The sequence below is a fragment of the Odocoileus virginianus genome, chromosome 16 (assembly GCF_023699985.2).
Source record: "Odocoileus virginianus isolate 20LAN1187 ecotype Illinois chromosome 16, Ovbor_1.2, whole genome shotgun sequence".
Lineage (NCBI taxonomy): Eukaryota > Metazoa > Chordata > Mammalia > Artiodactyla > Cervidae > Odocoileus > Odocoileus virginianus.
The window spans coordinates 6394167-6411178 of record NC_069689.1 but is presented as its reverse complement, the minus strand read 5'-3'; the positions used below and the strand labels follow the sequence as shown (position 1 = coordinate 6411178).

The 17012-nt window shown below is 47.7% G+C and overlaps 1 protein-coding gene across 5 annotated transcripts in view; it reads left to right on the top strand.

Annotated features, from left to right (window-relative positions):
- The window catches only part of APBA2 (amyloid beta precursor protein binding family A member 2), a 129659-nt gene that overhangs the window by 29565 nt on the left and 83082 nt on the right, over positions 1–17012 (top strand). The gene's annotated exons all lie outside the window — the stretch shown is intronic.

The window sequence follows — 17012 nt, the reverse complement described above, 5'->3', positions numbered from 1 at the left end:
AGAACAAGCCACACAGAGCAGACATGCATGTCCTGTCACCTGTTCTCTCTCCTCTCAGACCCACTGGGTCCTCTTCTGCTGGTGGGGATGTCTGAGTGGCACTGTTGCCTCCTTACTGTTAGGGTGGTGATGGGCCAGGTTGTGATATTAGGGGAGGGCTGGCCTCAGAGAACGAGTTAGGACACGTTCTCCCTCTTCTGATTTCTGAAATAGATTGTAGAGAATCGTATCATCCCTTCCTTAAACGTTTGGTACAGTTCAGCAGAGAAACCATCTGGGCCTGCCGATTTCTTTTAAGAAGGTTATTAATTATTTATTCAATTTAAAAAATGCATATGGCTGTTCTCTTTGTCTGTTTCTCTTCTTGTGAGTTTTGCCAGTACATGTCTTTTAAGGGATCAGTCTGGTTTATCCAGATTATCAAATTTGGGGGCACAGAGTTCTTTGTAGTACTCTTTTATGTAATCAAATCATCCTTTTAATGTTACATTGTTATCCTTTTCTATGAGGTCAGTGTTGATGACTCCTCTTCTTTTTTTGTACTGGTAGTTTGTAGCTTGTATCCCTTAGTTGGCCTGGTCAATACAGTGCCACAGTGGTAAAGAACCCACCTGCCAATGCAGGAGATGTCAGAGATATGGGTTCGATCCCTGGGTCGGGGAGATCTCCTGGAGTAGGAAATGCAACCCACTCCAGTATTCTTGCCTAGAAAATTACATGGACAGAGGAGACTGGCAGACTACAGTCCTTGGGGCTACAAAGAAGCAGACACGACTGAGCGACTGAGCAACTGGTCAATAAAATAGATTTCAGGTTCATTGATTTTCTTTCTTTTCTTCTTGTTTTCAACTTAATTGATTTATGCTCTAATTTTTGTGATATTTCCTCTGCTTATTTTAGGCATCAGTTTTCCTTCATTTTGTTTCCTGAGGTAGAAGCCTAGGTTATTGATTTTATACTTTCTTCTTTTCTAATGTGTACATTTAATGCTATATATTTCTGATAAGCACTACTTTTGTTACACTATGGAAATTTTGACAAGTGGTATTTTAATTTTCACTTAGTTAAAAAAACTAAAAAAAAATTATTCTGATATTTCCTCATTGACCCATATGTTGCTTAGAATGATGTTGTTTAATTTCCAGATATTTGGGGATCTCACCCATCTTCCTTTATCGATTTTTAGTTTAATTCCATTCTGATGGGCAGTGCTGTCCAGGGGAACGATCCTTGTTGATTTTCTGCCTACTTATTCCCTTGGTTACTGAGGGGGGATATGGATGTCTCCAATTATAATAATGGATTTGCCCATCTCCATTCCCAGTTCTATCAGTTTTGCCTCATATATTTTGACGCTCTGTTAGGTGCATAGCCATTTACAATTTTGATCTCTTGTTGGAGAACTGAATTGAATTATGCATTTCATTGTAATGCCTCCTTTTTATCCCTGATGGTTTTCCTTGTTCTAAAGTCTGCTTTGTCTGAAATGAATATTGATACTCCAGTTTTCTTTCAACTGTAATTAGCATGGTATATCTTTTTCCATCTCTTTACTTTCAACCTATCAGAGTCTTTATATTTAACATGGGTTTCTTATAGACAGCATCCAGTTGGGTCTTTTGTTTTTATTCACTCTGACAAACTCTGTCTTCTATTTATTCTATCTATTTACTTATGCTGCGATGGGTCTTTGTTGCTGCATTCAAGCGTTCTCTAGTTGTGGTGCACAGGCTTCTCATTGCAGTGGCTTCTCTTGTTGCAGAGCATGGGCTAGAGGGTGCTTGGGCTTCGGTAGTTGTAGCATGCAGCTCAGTAGCTGTGGCGGATGGGCTTAGTTGCTCCATGGCATGTGGAATTTTAGTTTCCAGACCAGGAACTTAGTTCCCATGTCCCCTGCATTGGCATGCAGATTCTTAACCACTGGACCACTAGGGAAGTGCCTAAAATGGGTATTGATATATTGATTTTCTCTTTGTGGTTTGCTACAGTTTGAGTATGATATACCTAGGTGTAGTTTTTGTTGTTGTTTTTAAACTTATTTTATTGAAGTATAGTTGATTTACAATGTTATGTTAATTTCTACTGTACAGCAAAGTGAAATCAGTTATATGTGTATTCTTTTTTATATTCTTTTCCATTATGGTTTATCACAGGGTATTGAATATAGATCTCTGTGCTACACAGTAGGACCTTATTGTTTACCTATCCTATATATAATAGTTTGCATCTGTTAATCACGTGTTGTTTTTCTTTTAAAAGTATTTATTCTGCTTGGTGTTCTTTGAGATTCCCGGATCGTGGTTTGGTATCTGTTGTTAATTTTAGAAAAATTGTCAGCCATTATTACCTCAAATATGTTTTCTTCCTCATTCTCTCATTTATTTCCTTTGGGTCTTCCAGTTAGTTACATGCATGTTATATTTTTAATATTGTCCCATGGTCCTTGGATGCTCTATTCTGTCTCTGCTTTCACCCCTGGACTGACCTTCATTTTGGAAAATTTCAATTTGGGAAGTTTCTATTGGCCTGTCTTCCAGCTTTCTGATTTTCCCCTCAGCTGTATTAAGTCTGCTGATGAGCCCATCAAAGACATTCTTCCTTTCTATTACCAGTTTTCAAAAAATTTCTAGCATCTCCTTTGGATTCTTTCTTAGACTCTCCATAGCTCCGCTCATATTACCCATCTGTTCTTGCATGCTGTCTTCTCCCATCAGAGCCTGTAACATATGAATCATAGTTACTTTAAATTTCCAGTCTATTCATTCCAAAATCCGTGTCATATCTGAGTCTGGTTAGGATGCTTGCTTTATCTCTTTAGAATATGGGTTTTTAAAAAATTATTTTTTTTGCCTTTGACATGCTTTCTAATTTGTTGTTGAAAGTCAGATATGTTATCATGGAAAATAGGAACTGAGGTAAAAGGACTTTCTTGTATGAGTTTGTGTAAATCTCATTAGGAACTGGGGCTTCCCCGATGGCTCAGTGAGTAAAGAATCTGCCTGTAGTACAGGAAAGCAAGAGACGGAGGTTCAGTCCCTGGGTCGGGAAGATCCCTTGGAGACAGAAATGGTAACCCATTCCAATATTCTTGCTGGGAAATCCCATGGATAGAAGAGTCTGATGGGCTACAGTCCAAAGGACCGCAAAGAGTCAGACATGACTTAGTGACTGAGTGTGCAGTAGGAGCTGGGCTGTGTGTCATATCTCCTAAAGTAGGTTGACAGAGGCCTAGGTTTGGCCTCCCCTCTGGACACTGAACTCCTCTCAGCCCTGAGTCTCAGAGAGAGTCTGGTCTTGGAGTTCTTTCAGCTGGAACCCACTGTTATCAGCAGGAGCCTGTTGGTATGGTGAGAAGGTGTGGGGGAGTGGGAGTGTCACCCCAAAACTGGGTTCACGTCTTTGTGGGTTTGAGCCAATATACACAACCAAGCCAAAGATCGAGAGAAGGAAGGGTTTATTATTACCTGCAGCAAGTGAGGAGAACACCAGGGATCTTTCCCAAAGCAGCATCTCTGCAAAATGGGAAGTTTTAAGCTAAGGGTACATGCATATCCATGAGGGAGCTTGAGCAGAGGAGAATCCAGCATAGAATTGGGGCAAAAATCTACAGAGTCCAAGCTTTAGTTGACTGAAGTCATGAGGGTCCATATCCTCATTCCATCCTCCATCTGGGTGGGGGGTGACTTAATTCTTACAGAACTCAAAGGTATAATAGTATGTGTATCCCCTGAGGAACCAGGACCCTGCCCCAAGGCTGCACTACTGGTTCTTTTTTATTTTTTTTTTTAATATCTGCTTTCTTCTTCTTTTAAAAAATATGTTTATTTGGCTGCGTTGGTCTTAGTTGCAGCACGGGGATCTTCAATCTTTGCTGTGGCATGCGGGATCTTTTAGTCATGGCATGAGAACTCATACTTGTGGCCTGTGGGATCTTAGTTCCCTGACCAGGGATTGAACCTGGGTCCCCTCCTTTGGGAGCACAGAGTCTTAGCCACTGGGCCACCAGAGAAGTCCCTGCACTATTGTTTCTTGACTGTTTCTCCCTTGTCTCCTCTTCCCTTCCCATCCCTAATTAGCAACTGCTTGAACCTGTCCATTGGAACCCAGGGAAGGTCATGGGGGCTGAATGAAGCTTATTTCCTATAATCAAGAAATGGGGGACAGAGCAAGGCTTCCGCGCTCAGGAGCCCCACAGGATCCAGTTTGGTTTCAGCAGGTTCTGAATGGATAAACCAAAGGTGATTAAGAGGCCAAGCCACCTGGCCACAGTGATGGCTGGTTTGTAGGCTTTCTCTCATGTGTTTTGGTCTTGGTGAATTTGAAGCACAGACGAGGGAACCCATGTCCGGGAGGCTCTGAAAGTCCTCAGTGGATGGAGGAAATGGCCCAGCACTGCCATGAGGAACATGAGGTGATGATGGTGCTTGTGGGGGTCCTGGGGTTGCAACCTTGCCAGGCAGCAGGGCGGGCCCAGCCACACAGAAGCAGGTGGGCTTTCCTGCTGTCACTTCTAAATCGCCAGCCGTTTTGTCCTCTTACTGTGGATGAACCTTCTTTCTCACCCCTTTCCTTAAGTCCCCAGTACTTTGTTTTGGGGATCACAATAGTGGGCCTTCCATGCAGCAAGAAAAAGTCACCCCGTCCTCCATGTCTTGTCAACAACCCCCTCGCCCAAGTATCAAGTCTCATGAACAGATTTTTAAATCATTGCCATCTGTTCTGCTCTTAATTGCAAGTGTAAAAAAATATTATTTTCCTAATTGCATCAGGGGAAGGGAAAAATATGTATTCCTAAAGACCAGAGTTCTTGTACAAGGCAGCCTGGCTCCACCGCCCACTCGTTAAAGATGATGTCGCTTCTTTGCTCAAATGGAAGCATTTGTCTCAGTTGTTTACTTACAGGGTAATATTAGCCCACTTGTATTCTGTAGAACAAGGAATTAGGAGGAGGGGGAAGTGCTACAGTGGCCCCAAAGACCGTGTCCCCCACCTCTCTGAGGGCCCAGCCTCCAGCCCCACCAGCACAGGTGGAAAAGGGCTTTCAGGGTATGTCTTCAGGACAAATGCAGTGCTCGCAGGTGCCCACATCCTTTGCGAGAGTGGGGAGAGGCCCTCTGCGCTCTTTCCAGACATTTCGGGGGTGGCGGGGGCGGGTAGGACCACTCTCAGATCATAAACCCCTCTGCTATGGGTCGACCCCTCACCGTGTCCCCGATTGTGAGCACAGAGCCTGGGCTCACATGGGGCCCACCCAGAACCCCAGGGTTTGGAAGGGCTCCTGGTAAATATGACACCCGCACCTGCCAGCACCACCTCTGCACCCTGCGGGCAGGGGATGCTCCAGTACCTTGCCGGCCCATCCCTCCAGCCCTTCCCCCCACCCTGATGCCAGCAGCTCAGGCTGTGGCCTTGGCTTCCTGGGTCCTGGCAGTGCCAGATTCAGTAAGGAGGGATGGATTCGGTTCATGCTGCGTTAAGAGGGGCTCTGCCTGCAGCCCCTCCCAGAGCCAGACTGGGGAGGGGGGAGGGGACGCGGACCAGCCGTGAAAGCTGCCCCAGACCCCTCTCTACCAGGGCTGTGCCCACCCCCAGAGGCCTGTCTCTAGACAACATCTGTGCATTTTAATATGACTTCCCAAAATATTACCCTGCAATTATTTCCAGAGGCTTAAATGGGATCCCCAAATACATACAATTAAGACTAAAATTGTAATTTTAAATTAGTGCTAATTTGAAGACACACAAAGCTTTCTCATCTCCAAGCCAAACCTAGACAACAACATCCCAATTAACTCTTAGGCAACACCAGACCCCAGAAATGACCACTCTGGCCTCTCACAGGGAGAAACAGCTCCTGGAATGCATGATGCTCCCTCAGCAAACTCCAGAAGCTGTCTTAATTGTCCAACTTTGCAAAGTGAGGGTGTCTCTCCAGTCATCTCCTGAAGCAACAGTGCTGCTGTTTGGTGATGACCTGAACCCGACCACACGAGGCTGCGAGGTCACCCCTTTTGGTCTGTGTCACTGAGCAGAGGTACCATGCTTCTTCTGATCCACCCTCCTGATGATGCCTTTCCAAGTGTTGGACAAGAGTCCGTTCTTAGGCCCTGGAACGGGTCCCCTTCCTGCAACAGTTCTGTGGAAAGGGGACACACAGCCCTCCCTGCACTGCCCACTCTCACGATGGGTCAGGCTCCGGAGAGATGGAAGATGCTCCAGAGGGCCCAAGATGACTCCCTTTTCTTCCTGAAATGAGACAGCTCCTAGTGCTAAAAGTCACCGAGAACATGTTATTTCCTCGGAATAGCGGAAAGTTCAGGGCCTCCCTGAAGGGTCATTTGGGTGGAGAAAGAACGAGCCCCCAGGGCTAGGTTTGGATGTGGGTACGTGCCAGCTGTGGGCAAGAGAGTGGCTGCCATGACCAGCATGCAACAGGCCTGCTGTCCTGTGGTGGGGGAGTGACCTAAGGGCCTTGGCAGCCTCCTAGCGGGCCTCTCCCCAGTGTCCCTGTTGACTTCCAGCTGGCCATCCTGGGGGGGGCGGTCCCTGCTCGTCCCTCCTCCTTCCATCCTGCAGGGCGCCGGGCGGGGGCAGTTCATCCGAGGGGAGACCCCTGCCCGATCCTGAGGCGGGACCTGCTCAGTCCTTCCCGAGGCTGCAGTGGCCCAGGCAGGAATCACAGTGATGCTTGCAGATGTTTGTCTGTGGCACTTCCAGGCACAAGGTGTTTTACCAGACATGCTGATGAGCAGCATTGCTGAGGATGCACCTCGACTCACGGGCCATCTAGGCTGAGCTGGGCCAGGCACAGAGGTCCTGCCCATGTCTGGAGCCTAGTGAGCCCAGCAGGTGGACTCTGCTCTCGGGCGGGAGCCAGAGAGTCATGGAGTGTGGAGCGGGGGCCCCTGCCTCCCTGCTGCAGGCCAAGAGTCCCGTCGCACTGAAGGTGGTTTCAAAGCGCAGGCGCTCCTACCCCAGATGAGCAGGTGTGGACAGCTGTGATAGCAGCTGGACCATGCAGCGTGCAGCGGTGAGTGCAGAGGGCCTGTCTGGGACCTTGAAGGTCTGGGACCTGCCGCTATGGCCATGGAACTGCACCTGGGCTTTGTGACACTCTCTCTTATCCCTCAGGGGAGACCTGCCTCAGCTTCTTGCAGGGGCCTGTGGCAGGAGGATCAGAGTTCCCTGGAGCTGGAGGACAGTGGACATCCCAGCAGCAGTGACTGACATACTTGAGGGACAGAGCTGTGACTTTCAGTCCTGGACAGTAAGGCCAGGCACCCCCTACTTGCAGTAGGAGTGAAAATGAAGCCTCTTCAGACAAAGAAAGAGAGGGAATGGTGAGGGGGATGCCTGGGGCGGCCCTGTCTGCTGGGAAACCATGTCTGGAGCAAGGCAAGCCCTGCCCATAGCCTCAGGTGTGAAGACCTCATGTCTGCTGACCTTGGGTGGAGTCTGTGAGCCCACAGCTTACTGGCCTGGGGCCCATGGTGGGGCTGACAGGTTACACAGTCAACCTGTGGGGTCCTTTTCTCCAGCGCACCTGCCCCTCCCGGCTGTGTATCAGCCCATCTTCTGCAGAGGAGGTAATACTGACAGACAGTTCCTGCCCCCAGAGAGCCCAAAACCTGGGATCTGATGCTGGAGCCCAAGGAGGGGGTCCTATGTGGGCTGCAGCACAGGGTACTAGAGAAGGTTCTTCTGGAAGAACTGATTATGCACGGAGGCATATGCAGGAGGAGACCAGCCTGGAAGGATGCAGGATGCAGTGGCTTCTGTGTGGGCAGAGACCTGCCTGTGTGCTGGGACCAGGCAGGGCCTGTGAACTCAGGGAGAGGCAGCGCTGGTGAAAAGTGAGGGAGTGGAGGCGGGTGGGACAGGCAGGTGGCCAGCTCTCTACAGCTTTGGGGATGAAAGTAAGGAGCTTGGACTGTGTCCTGGGGCAGTGGGGCCTTGGCAGGGATTTGGGCAAGGAGAACCTGTTCGAAGGTTGCCCTTTGATTCTGAGTATGGGGAACACACATGGGATAGGAGGTGTACCAGAAGCCATGCACAGCCCTGCACGGGGGAGGACCGGGGGTTGGTGATTGGCTCTAATTGTGCAAAGCAGGTGCCCACACACTTGGAGTCCAGCATCCTTGTCTGCTCTGTAGACCCTGTTGTTGAGGACTGGTGGGTGAAATGCTGATCTCGATGAGATAAGGAAGAGAGAAATTTTTCTGAGGCAAAACAAAGGCCATGCAGTGACCAGTGAAGTCCCTAGGGTGCAGATGGGCATGGTCTCTTGGGTACCTGTGTGGGCTCATCCTTGACTGGAAGTCTTTTTTGTTGTGGGGACCCATGGTGGCTCAGAGCTGTCACCTGTCAGCCTCAGGGCTTTGTCCCCAGAGGCACCCCCAGACCTGTAGAAGATGGTCACACCTGCAGGACTGCCCCAAGTTGCACCTGTTGGCTGAGCTGCCCAGGGCTGTCCAGTCACAGTGTTGCTATCAGAGAGTGAGGCCAGAGGAAAGGGAAAAGAATGTCCAAGCAGAGTGCCCTAACCTGCGTTTCTGGGAAATAGCACCTTTTCTGGGAAATAGGAGGCTTGTTCTATCACTTAGGATTAAATCTAGCTACAAAGTAACAGTAGCTTTAACAAGAAAGAAGTTAGTGCTTCGCTTAAAAGACTCCCAGAGGTGGGCAGCTTCATGAGATTATTATCAATAGTGACCTCTTGTATCCTTTTGGTCCACTGTCTTAAGACATGGCTTTCATTGCAAAGCATCTTATGACCCAAGATGGCTGCTGGAGCTCCAGCTGTCAGATTTGTGTTCCAGGCAGCAGAAGGAGGAAACGTGAGCAAAAGGGGTCTGTCTCCAAGCTGAGCAAGCTGCCTTTAACAGTTATTTTGGGGAGTCTTGTTTATATCTTTTTGGCCAGAAGCTAGTTACACTGCCCCAACTAGGTGAATGGGAGGAGGTGTAGTTCACCTTAAAATCCAAGTTCTGTTTGTAAGGAAGATAGTGGAGATGGACATGGGGAGGCAGTCCCCACCATAATAGTCCTTCCAAGAATGACTGCCTGGCTGCGCTGTGGGTTCTGGAGAAAGCCAGCCTGTTTGCTTGCCTTTCTTCCTCCCCTTCTCTTCCCCAGACACGTGCTGGTTATGGCAGTCACAGATGAATACAACAAAGAGGAATGACAGATCCCACGGGCCTGGCTCACGCCTGCTTTGCTACCTGGATGCTGCTGTGGCTGGTCCATGGTGTGTCCCCAGCAGAAGAATAGGTGGCGGGGAGGCAGGCCTTTGAATGGGGTGGAGGCTGAAGATGGGGATGTGACCTTGTTGCGCTGACCAGCTGCTCACACAGTGAGGTCCTAACAGGGCACGGCAGGCGTCTAGTGGGTCATCCAGGGCCGTGCTCCACGCAGACCCAGTACTGTCATCACCAAGGAAGAAAGCAGTGTTTCTGTATTCCCCCATGCAGGCTGAGTTGGAAGGAGGAAGACTTAGTTCTCTAGCTCTGTATTGTTTTGAACTTTTATGTTGGTTTTGTGTGTGTGTGTGTGTGTGTGTGAGTCACTCAGTTGTATCTGACTCTGTGACTCCATGGAGCGTAACCCACCAGGTTCCTCTGTCCATGGAATTCTCCAGGCAAGAATACTGGAGTGCGTTGCCATTCTCTTCTCCAGGGGATCTTCCCAACCCAGAGATCTAACCTGTGTCTCCTGCATTGCAGGCAGAGTCTTTGCTGTCTGAGCCACCAGGGAAACCCTTTATATTGGTTGATGTTTCCCTACATCAAGGTCTCCTTAAGGAAAGCAGAGCTCTGTGTGGTGGCCTAGACTCCTGGGTCCTCTGTCATCTGACTCGCCTTGTGGCCCTGCTGCCCTCCTAGGCTGCCTTCCTTCATCTGTGGACTCTGGCAGGTGTGGTGTGGATGACGCCCAGCCCTGCTGGTTGTAGGCTCTATAACATCTCGCTTGCATAGTCAGGTTGGGAATCTGCAGCCTGGGGTTCAGGCAGGTGGCTTTAAAATCATCCCTGAGGGATTCTAGGGCCAGCAAAGCTTAGGGCCACCTGTGACCCTCTCTGGGCACAGGCAGAGGCCTTCCTGGGGGGTCATTACCAGAGGGGGCAGAAGGTCAAGGCTGCAGTGCAGGGTCTTGAAGGCGGAGCTGGGGTGGAGATGTGGGGGAGTCAGCAGTCCTCACAGCCTCTGTCCAGCCCAGGTATATTCCCCTGTGGACAGACCCCCACAGGAGACCCTGATGGTCTTTGCTGAGGGTGGGAGCCGGCCAGGTGTTCCTTGTTCAGGTCTCCCCACTTATCCAAGAGAAGAGAGTAATTTCTGTTTAGCTTAGTTTGATACTGTGTTAGATCATATGCTTTTTAAAAAAATGCTAATAACTTTTAAATTTTTAATTGAAGGATAGTTGATTTATAATGTTGGGTTAGTTACTGCCATGCAGCAAAGTGACTCAGTTCTACATATATGTATTCTTTTTTATTACATTCTTTCCCATTATGGTTTGTCATAGGATTTTTAAAAAATTTATTTAATATTGGAGTAGAGTTATTGACACTGTTGTGTTAGTTTCAGGTGTATAGCACAGTGATTCAGTTCTATATATACATGTATCTATTCTTTTTTAAATGCTTTCCCCATCTAGGCCACCACATAACATTGAGCAGAGTTCCCTGTGTTATACAATAGGCCCTGTTGTTTATCCATTTTAAATAAAGCCATATGTACTCTCAATCTATCCCTCCACCCCACCCTTCTCCACGATGACCATAAGTTCATTCTCTAAGTCTTTGAGTCTGCTTCTGTTTTGTAAGTAAGTTCCCTGTATAATCTTAAAGCTTCATTAGTTCACGCAGAGCACGGCTCTGTTAACCCCACGTGATGCAGGAGCCTCTGTTCCCAGACCAGGATCTGCTGTGCATGGCATGCATTCAGGTCAGTTTGGAGGTCTTGATATTGGCCTGCTGTCTGTTTATCTGATTGCCTGTAGGGAAATGAAGGGAAGTGCTTTCCTCCTGGGAGGTGTTTCAGTCTAGTTGGAAATAGAGAACTTGGTTTTGCAGAGATCCCGGCATCTCTGGCAGTCATCCTGATGGGTCTGCTGGAGCCTCCCCATGTATGACGGGGATGCAGTGTCCTGACCGGGCCCCTCCAGGTTTGCCGTGTGGCTGTCTTTCTGCCAACCCCCCCTGCGCAGTTTTTTCTTGAGGAAGATGCTTCAGGTGGAAGCCATGGGCTCTGGGCCCCAGGCAGCTGGCCTTCTGTTACCTTCCACGTCGGCTCTGTGCTGGGGGCTGGGAGCTGGGGTTCCCCTCCTTCGGGACACAAACCATTGGCAGGAGAAGGATCCTGAGTCTTGCAGAGCAGGGCACCCCAGCTGGTCTCAGGACTGTGTGAACACGGTGGGTGACTGGCTCAGTGCACAGGCCACCTTGTCCCCCTGGGGTCCCAGGCGGCTCCTGGCACAAGGTAATCACACCCATGGGTCAGCACATGCCAGGCACCCGATGCCTCCTGAGTTCCTCTCCACAGCTCAGCGCCAGGGGACGAGAGCCAGGGCGCGGAGAGGGGGCGGGAGTGGCCAGTGTTCACAGAACCCTTGGGCTGGCGGATGGAATCCGAGGGGAGTGAAAGAGAGGCAGAGAGGGACCTGGGTGGGGGCAGGTTGGGGATCAGGTGATGATGAGTCAGGGCAGGTAGCAGCGGGAGTGGGGAGCTGGTGGCAGAGCTAGGATGGGGGGACCAGAGGTGGAGACAGATCCTGACTTGTCAGGCTGCTGACTCTGGTGACCCCTGGGAGCCCCCACCTCTCTGAACCTCAGTCTCCCCTCCTTCCTGTCTGTGAAATGGGCATGACGGCAGTGTGCATCTGACAGGGATGTTTATGCAGAAAGAGGAAGCAGTTGATCAACGGCCAAGTGCCGTTCAGCTCCTCCTGACTGAGCCTGCAGGAGAGCAGGCTTCGGTGCGCACAGGACACATCTGCGTGTGCCAGGTGCTGGCCTTGAGGCCGTCTGAGCCTGTGCCCAGTGTGCCTGGCCAAGGGGACAGCTGGGTCCTGCCTGCAGGGGTGTCAGAAGCGGTGTGGTCAACACAGGGGACCTGGGCTGGGATCTGTCTGTCTGGTACATTCTGTCTCCTTCCCCAGCTGCGTGGGCTGGGGTCTGAGGCTGCATCCAGATGGTCAAGCTCAGGTGCACTGGCCTCCACAGGACGGCAGCCCCTCCAGGCAACTCTGCCGTGGCTGGACTCACACGTCACACAGTTGCTTTGCTGCCTGGCTCTGCCCACTGCTGGCTGGCTGGATGAAGCGTGGGGGCCCTGGGAGGGCTGCTCCCCAGAAGGCACTGCACTAGGTCCTGGAGCTACACCGTCCTGGGTCCCGCACATAAATCTCGGTAAAACTGAGCCACTGTCCTGAAACCACAGAGGATAGGGAGTTATTACTATTAAGATTTTTAAATTTTATTGATGTATTTTTTTATTTACAATGTTGTCTTAATTTCTCTGTGCAGCAAAGTGACTCAGTTATATTAATACAAATACATTATTTTCATGTTCTTTTCCATTATGGTTTATCACAGGATATTGAATGTAGTTCCTTATGCTGTATAGTAGGACCTTACTGTTTATCCATTCTATATATGATACTGTTCATCTGCTAACCCCAAATTCCCACTTCATCCCTTCCCTACCTCCTCCTCCTCCTTGGCAACTGCAAACTTGTTCTCTAGGTCTGTGAGTCTGTTTTCTGTTTTGTAGATAAGTTCATTTGCATTATATTTTAGATTCCACATGCAAGTGATATAATGTGGCATTTGTCTTTCTCTAACTTATTTCACTTAGCATGATAATCTCTGGGTCCCTTGTGTTGCTACAAATGGCATTATTTCATTCTTTTTAATGGCTAATATTCCATTGTGTATATGTACCATGTCTTCTTTATCCATTTATCTCTCAGTGGACATCTAGGTTGCTTTCATATCCTGGCTATTGTGAATAGTGCTGCTGTGAATATTGGGGTGCATGGATCCTTTTGAAGAATGGTTTTCTCCGGATATATGCCCAGGAGTGGGATTGCTAGATTATACAGCCATGGAGCTAGTTGTGATTAGAAGAAACCAGAACCTTCCTGAGGATCCACCAGTTTAGAGTTTAAAAGTTTAAAAACTTTCTCAGATCATAGCACCCTTGATGTTGCCTTAATTTCACAGTGTCTAGCTCTGCATATCAAATAGTTAGGGCTAAATGATGTATTTATGTCCTAAAATCTTTGAAGTTGATTGAAAAGTAACACTGAATCAAGTTTAATTCATCCTCACTCACGGTTCCTCACTAGTGAACTGTGAGCAGTTCTGTTAGAAGTATTTATGTACCATCCGGATTTCATGGTCAGTGTTGTCTTTTGTGTGGGACTTGATTATTGAAAAAAATATTCAATGATTTTTATTTATTTTTCTCTCTTTACTTTTTAATTTTTAAATTATGAAAGTATGATAACACATTTACAGGAGACTTGGAAAATATAGAGCGAAGTTACATATAGTTTTTACTATATATACAATTATTTTTTAAGTAGATAAATTAAGATTTTTTTAGCTGGGGTTTCAGTATCAAGCTCTCAATAATTAGTAGAATGAATATACAGAGAAGTAGAAGGATATAATAGACCTGAAAAGCGCTATGAACCAATTCAGCATAATTTTTTTGCACTTTGTCTTATGTCCCTGGATATGTTCCAGTGTCTCCTACTTTATGGCCTGTGGGAACTTGAATAGAATTTGTATCCTACTGTTGTGTGAAAATTGTATAAATCAGTTATATTCAGCGCTTTTTAAAAAACTATGGTAAAATAAACACAACATAAAATTGTCCTTTTTCACCATTTTTAAGTGTTCAGTTCTGTGACATTAAGGACAGTCATGTTGTTTGCAGTCATCACAACCATCCATGTTCAGAACTCTTTTCATCTTGTGAAACCAGACTCTCTTCCCATTAAACATTAGCTCCTCTAACCAGCTGTGTTGCCCAGAGAGGCCTGGAAATGGTGGCCTCGCCAATAGCAGGAAGATACCCAGGCCCCTGATGGTGGTCTTGAAATTCAATTTTCTACTAAAAGAAACTAGGACTCCTTGGACAAATGGCAGATTCTCGGTCAAGAGTAGAAACTGTACAAGTTGTACCTGGAACATTTTTGTCAGAGCAGAGGAATCTTCAGACCCACTGGGATGGTATTAAAAGGACCTGGGATTTGAAGAGACCAACGACAGGACAGTTTGAACATCAGTAAGAGGAAAGACTGCAGCAGATTGAAATGCATTTAAGATGTTTAAATCTGGAGTTCTTTGTTTTAAAAAACTGAAGTATAGTTGATTTACAGTGTTGGTTAGTTCCAGGTGTATAGCACAGTGATTCAGTTCTGCATGCACATGTATCTATTCTTTTTCAGACTCTTTTCCATTATAGGCTTCTACAGAATATTGAGTAGAGTTCCCTGTGCGGTACAGGAAGTCCTTGCTGATTATCCGTTTTGTATATAGTGGTGTCTAAATAGTAATCCCAAACTCCTAATTTATCCCTCTTCCCTTTCCCCTTTAGTAACCATAAACTTGTTTTCTGTCTTTGAGTCTGCTTCTGTTTTGTAAATAACTTTGAATCATTTGTTAGATTTCACATATAAGTGATATCAAATGGTATTTTTCTTTCTCTGTCTGATCTCTGTATGATCATCTCTAGGTCCATTCATGTTGTCCCAAGTCTCATTTATTCATTCCTTTTATGGTCAAGTAATATTCCATTGTGTATATGTACCACACCTTCATTATCCAGTCCTCTGTTGATGCACACTTATATTGCTTCCATGTCCCGGTTTTTGTAACTGGCATTGCAATGAACACTGGGGTGCATGTATCTTTTCTAATTAGAGTTTTCTGTGACTTCTGAATGATACTAAGAAAAACAAAACAACCTAATTGCTCACCTTTGGAGAATGATGTTTTTGAACTTTGTTAAATAACAGAAAAGACAATTGTTTACCTTGCTTCCCTGTATGAGCTGCAGCAGGGCAGCCCAGTGGCAGGTGAGGGGGTTTCAGAAGGGGTGTGTGTTCAGAAGGGGTCCAGCACATGGCTGCATGAACGGACACCCTGGGTGGGGGTGCTGATGCCAGGTGACGTCGCAGAAAGTGGCGTCTGGAGCTCCTGCCTCTTGAGGAAGGGCACCACGTTGCCAGGGAAGTCGTTTGCCTCCAAATTCTAACCTGAATCCAGTTTCCCACCAGCAATCTGCTGGAGTGCAGAGGACAGAGGGCAATGTTCTCTTCAGCTGTAGGGACAGTCATCAAAATCTCAGTCAGGGGAAATGCTCTCCAACAAATCATTCAGTATCTGTGGTGAATAAATTGCAAGGGTACAAAGAAGCTTCCTTGGTGGCTCAGACAGTAAAGAACTCACCTGCAATGCTGGAGACCTGGGTTTGATCCCTGGCTCAGGAAGATCCCCTGGAGAAGAGAATGGCATCCCACTCCAGTATTCTTGCCTGGTGAATCCCATGGACAGAGGAGCCTGGTGGGCTACAGTCCATGGGCTCACAGAGAGTTGAACACGATCGAATGACTAACACACACAGAAAGAGCAGTAGAAACCGATGGATTGAAGGTGACGTACTCAATGTTGAGGGCTGGGTGCTCAGTGGAAAATGGTTAAGGAGAAGTGAGGCAGTGATGACCACACAGTCAAGGTGGTCAGGGTGCACACAGTGGGTGCTTGGTCTCTGAGTGGCATCGAGGAGGCCTCCGGGGTGGCTGGCACTGTCTGTCTTCTTACCAAGTTGGGGTTACCAGGGTGTTTAATAGTCATGTATTTGGCTAAATTATTTGTTTTATGCTTTGTTGTTTTGCATGAAAGTTATTTTGATAGCAAAAAATTAAAAGAAGTTGTAGAAGTCATGAGAGTGAGCAGCCAGCCTGGGCCTAGGGGTGTAAGCTTCTCCCCTTCCTGCGACAGTAGTCACTGTCTCTCATATTTTCTTAGAATTTTTATTGTAAATCTACCCATAAATAAATTTGTATCTTTGGCTCTGTGCTTTCTAGAGGGTGTATTGGAGTTTGGTTTGTGTGTGTGTGTGTGTGTGTGTGTGTGTTTTTATTTTGTTTTCTTTCCTGTGAGGAACTGGGTTAGGTCAAGTCCTCTGAGAAGCAGACCTAAGGCAGGATTAAATATGTGTGGACCCTATTGAGGGAGCAGTCTGCAAGGAAGCTGGGGAGGGAAAGTGTCAGACGGGAGGGAGGGGATGGGAGGAGGCGTCAGGTGCAGCCTGAGAAAGACAGAGGGCGAGATGGTTGGATGGCATCACTGACCCAATGGATATGAGTTTGAGCAAACTCTGGGAGATGGTGAAGGACAGGGAAGCCTGGCATGCTGCAGTCCATGGGGTTGCAAAGAGTCTAACCCAACTGAGTGACTGAACAACAATAACAAAACAAGGAAGGCCGAGCTGCCTGGAGCTGCCCATGCAGGGCCTGTGTCTCCCAGGGAGGGTGGGGTCTGCGTCAGAGTCCCTGCTGTTCTCAGCCCCCTGGACATGCTGTGGATTCTCAATTTGAGCATGAGTCCCTGAGAAACTGGTTTGGGTGGGTTGGTAGACTTTTGCTCATGGTCAAGTTTTTAAGGAACTCTCCCTGGGTCATGGTGTAGGTGGCTGTGTTGGGATCCTGGCTGCGTGACCCTGGATGGCTAAGTGGGCCTGGATTGGCTCAGCTTAGCACAGGGATGCTGAAGGACCCACCCAGAATGCTGGTGGTGGGGGAGGGGGACGGGGCACTTGGACCCATCACACAGAGCTGCTGCTGGAGTGTCTGCACTGTTCTCAGTTCTCAAATTTGTAAATATTGTGACTCATCCAGAATTACAGTGCAGACCTAATGGTATCAAGAATGTATACATTGTCTGCTCCCTCATACTTCTCTTCGAGTTTTGGGATGTTTCAGTTCCAAAGGAGGTG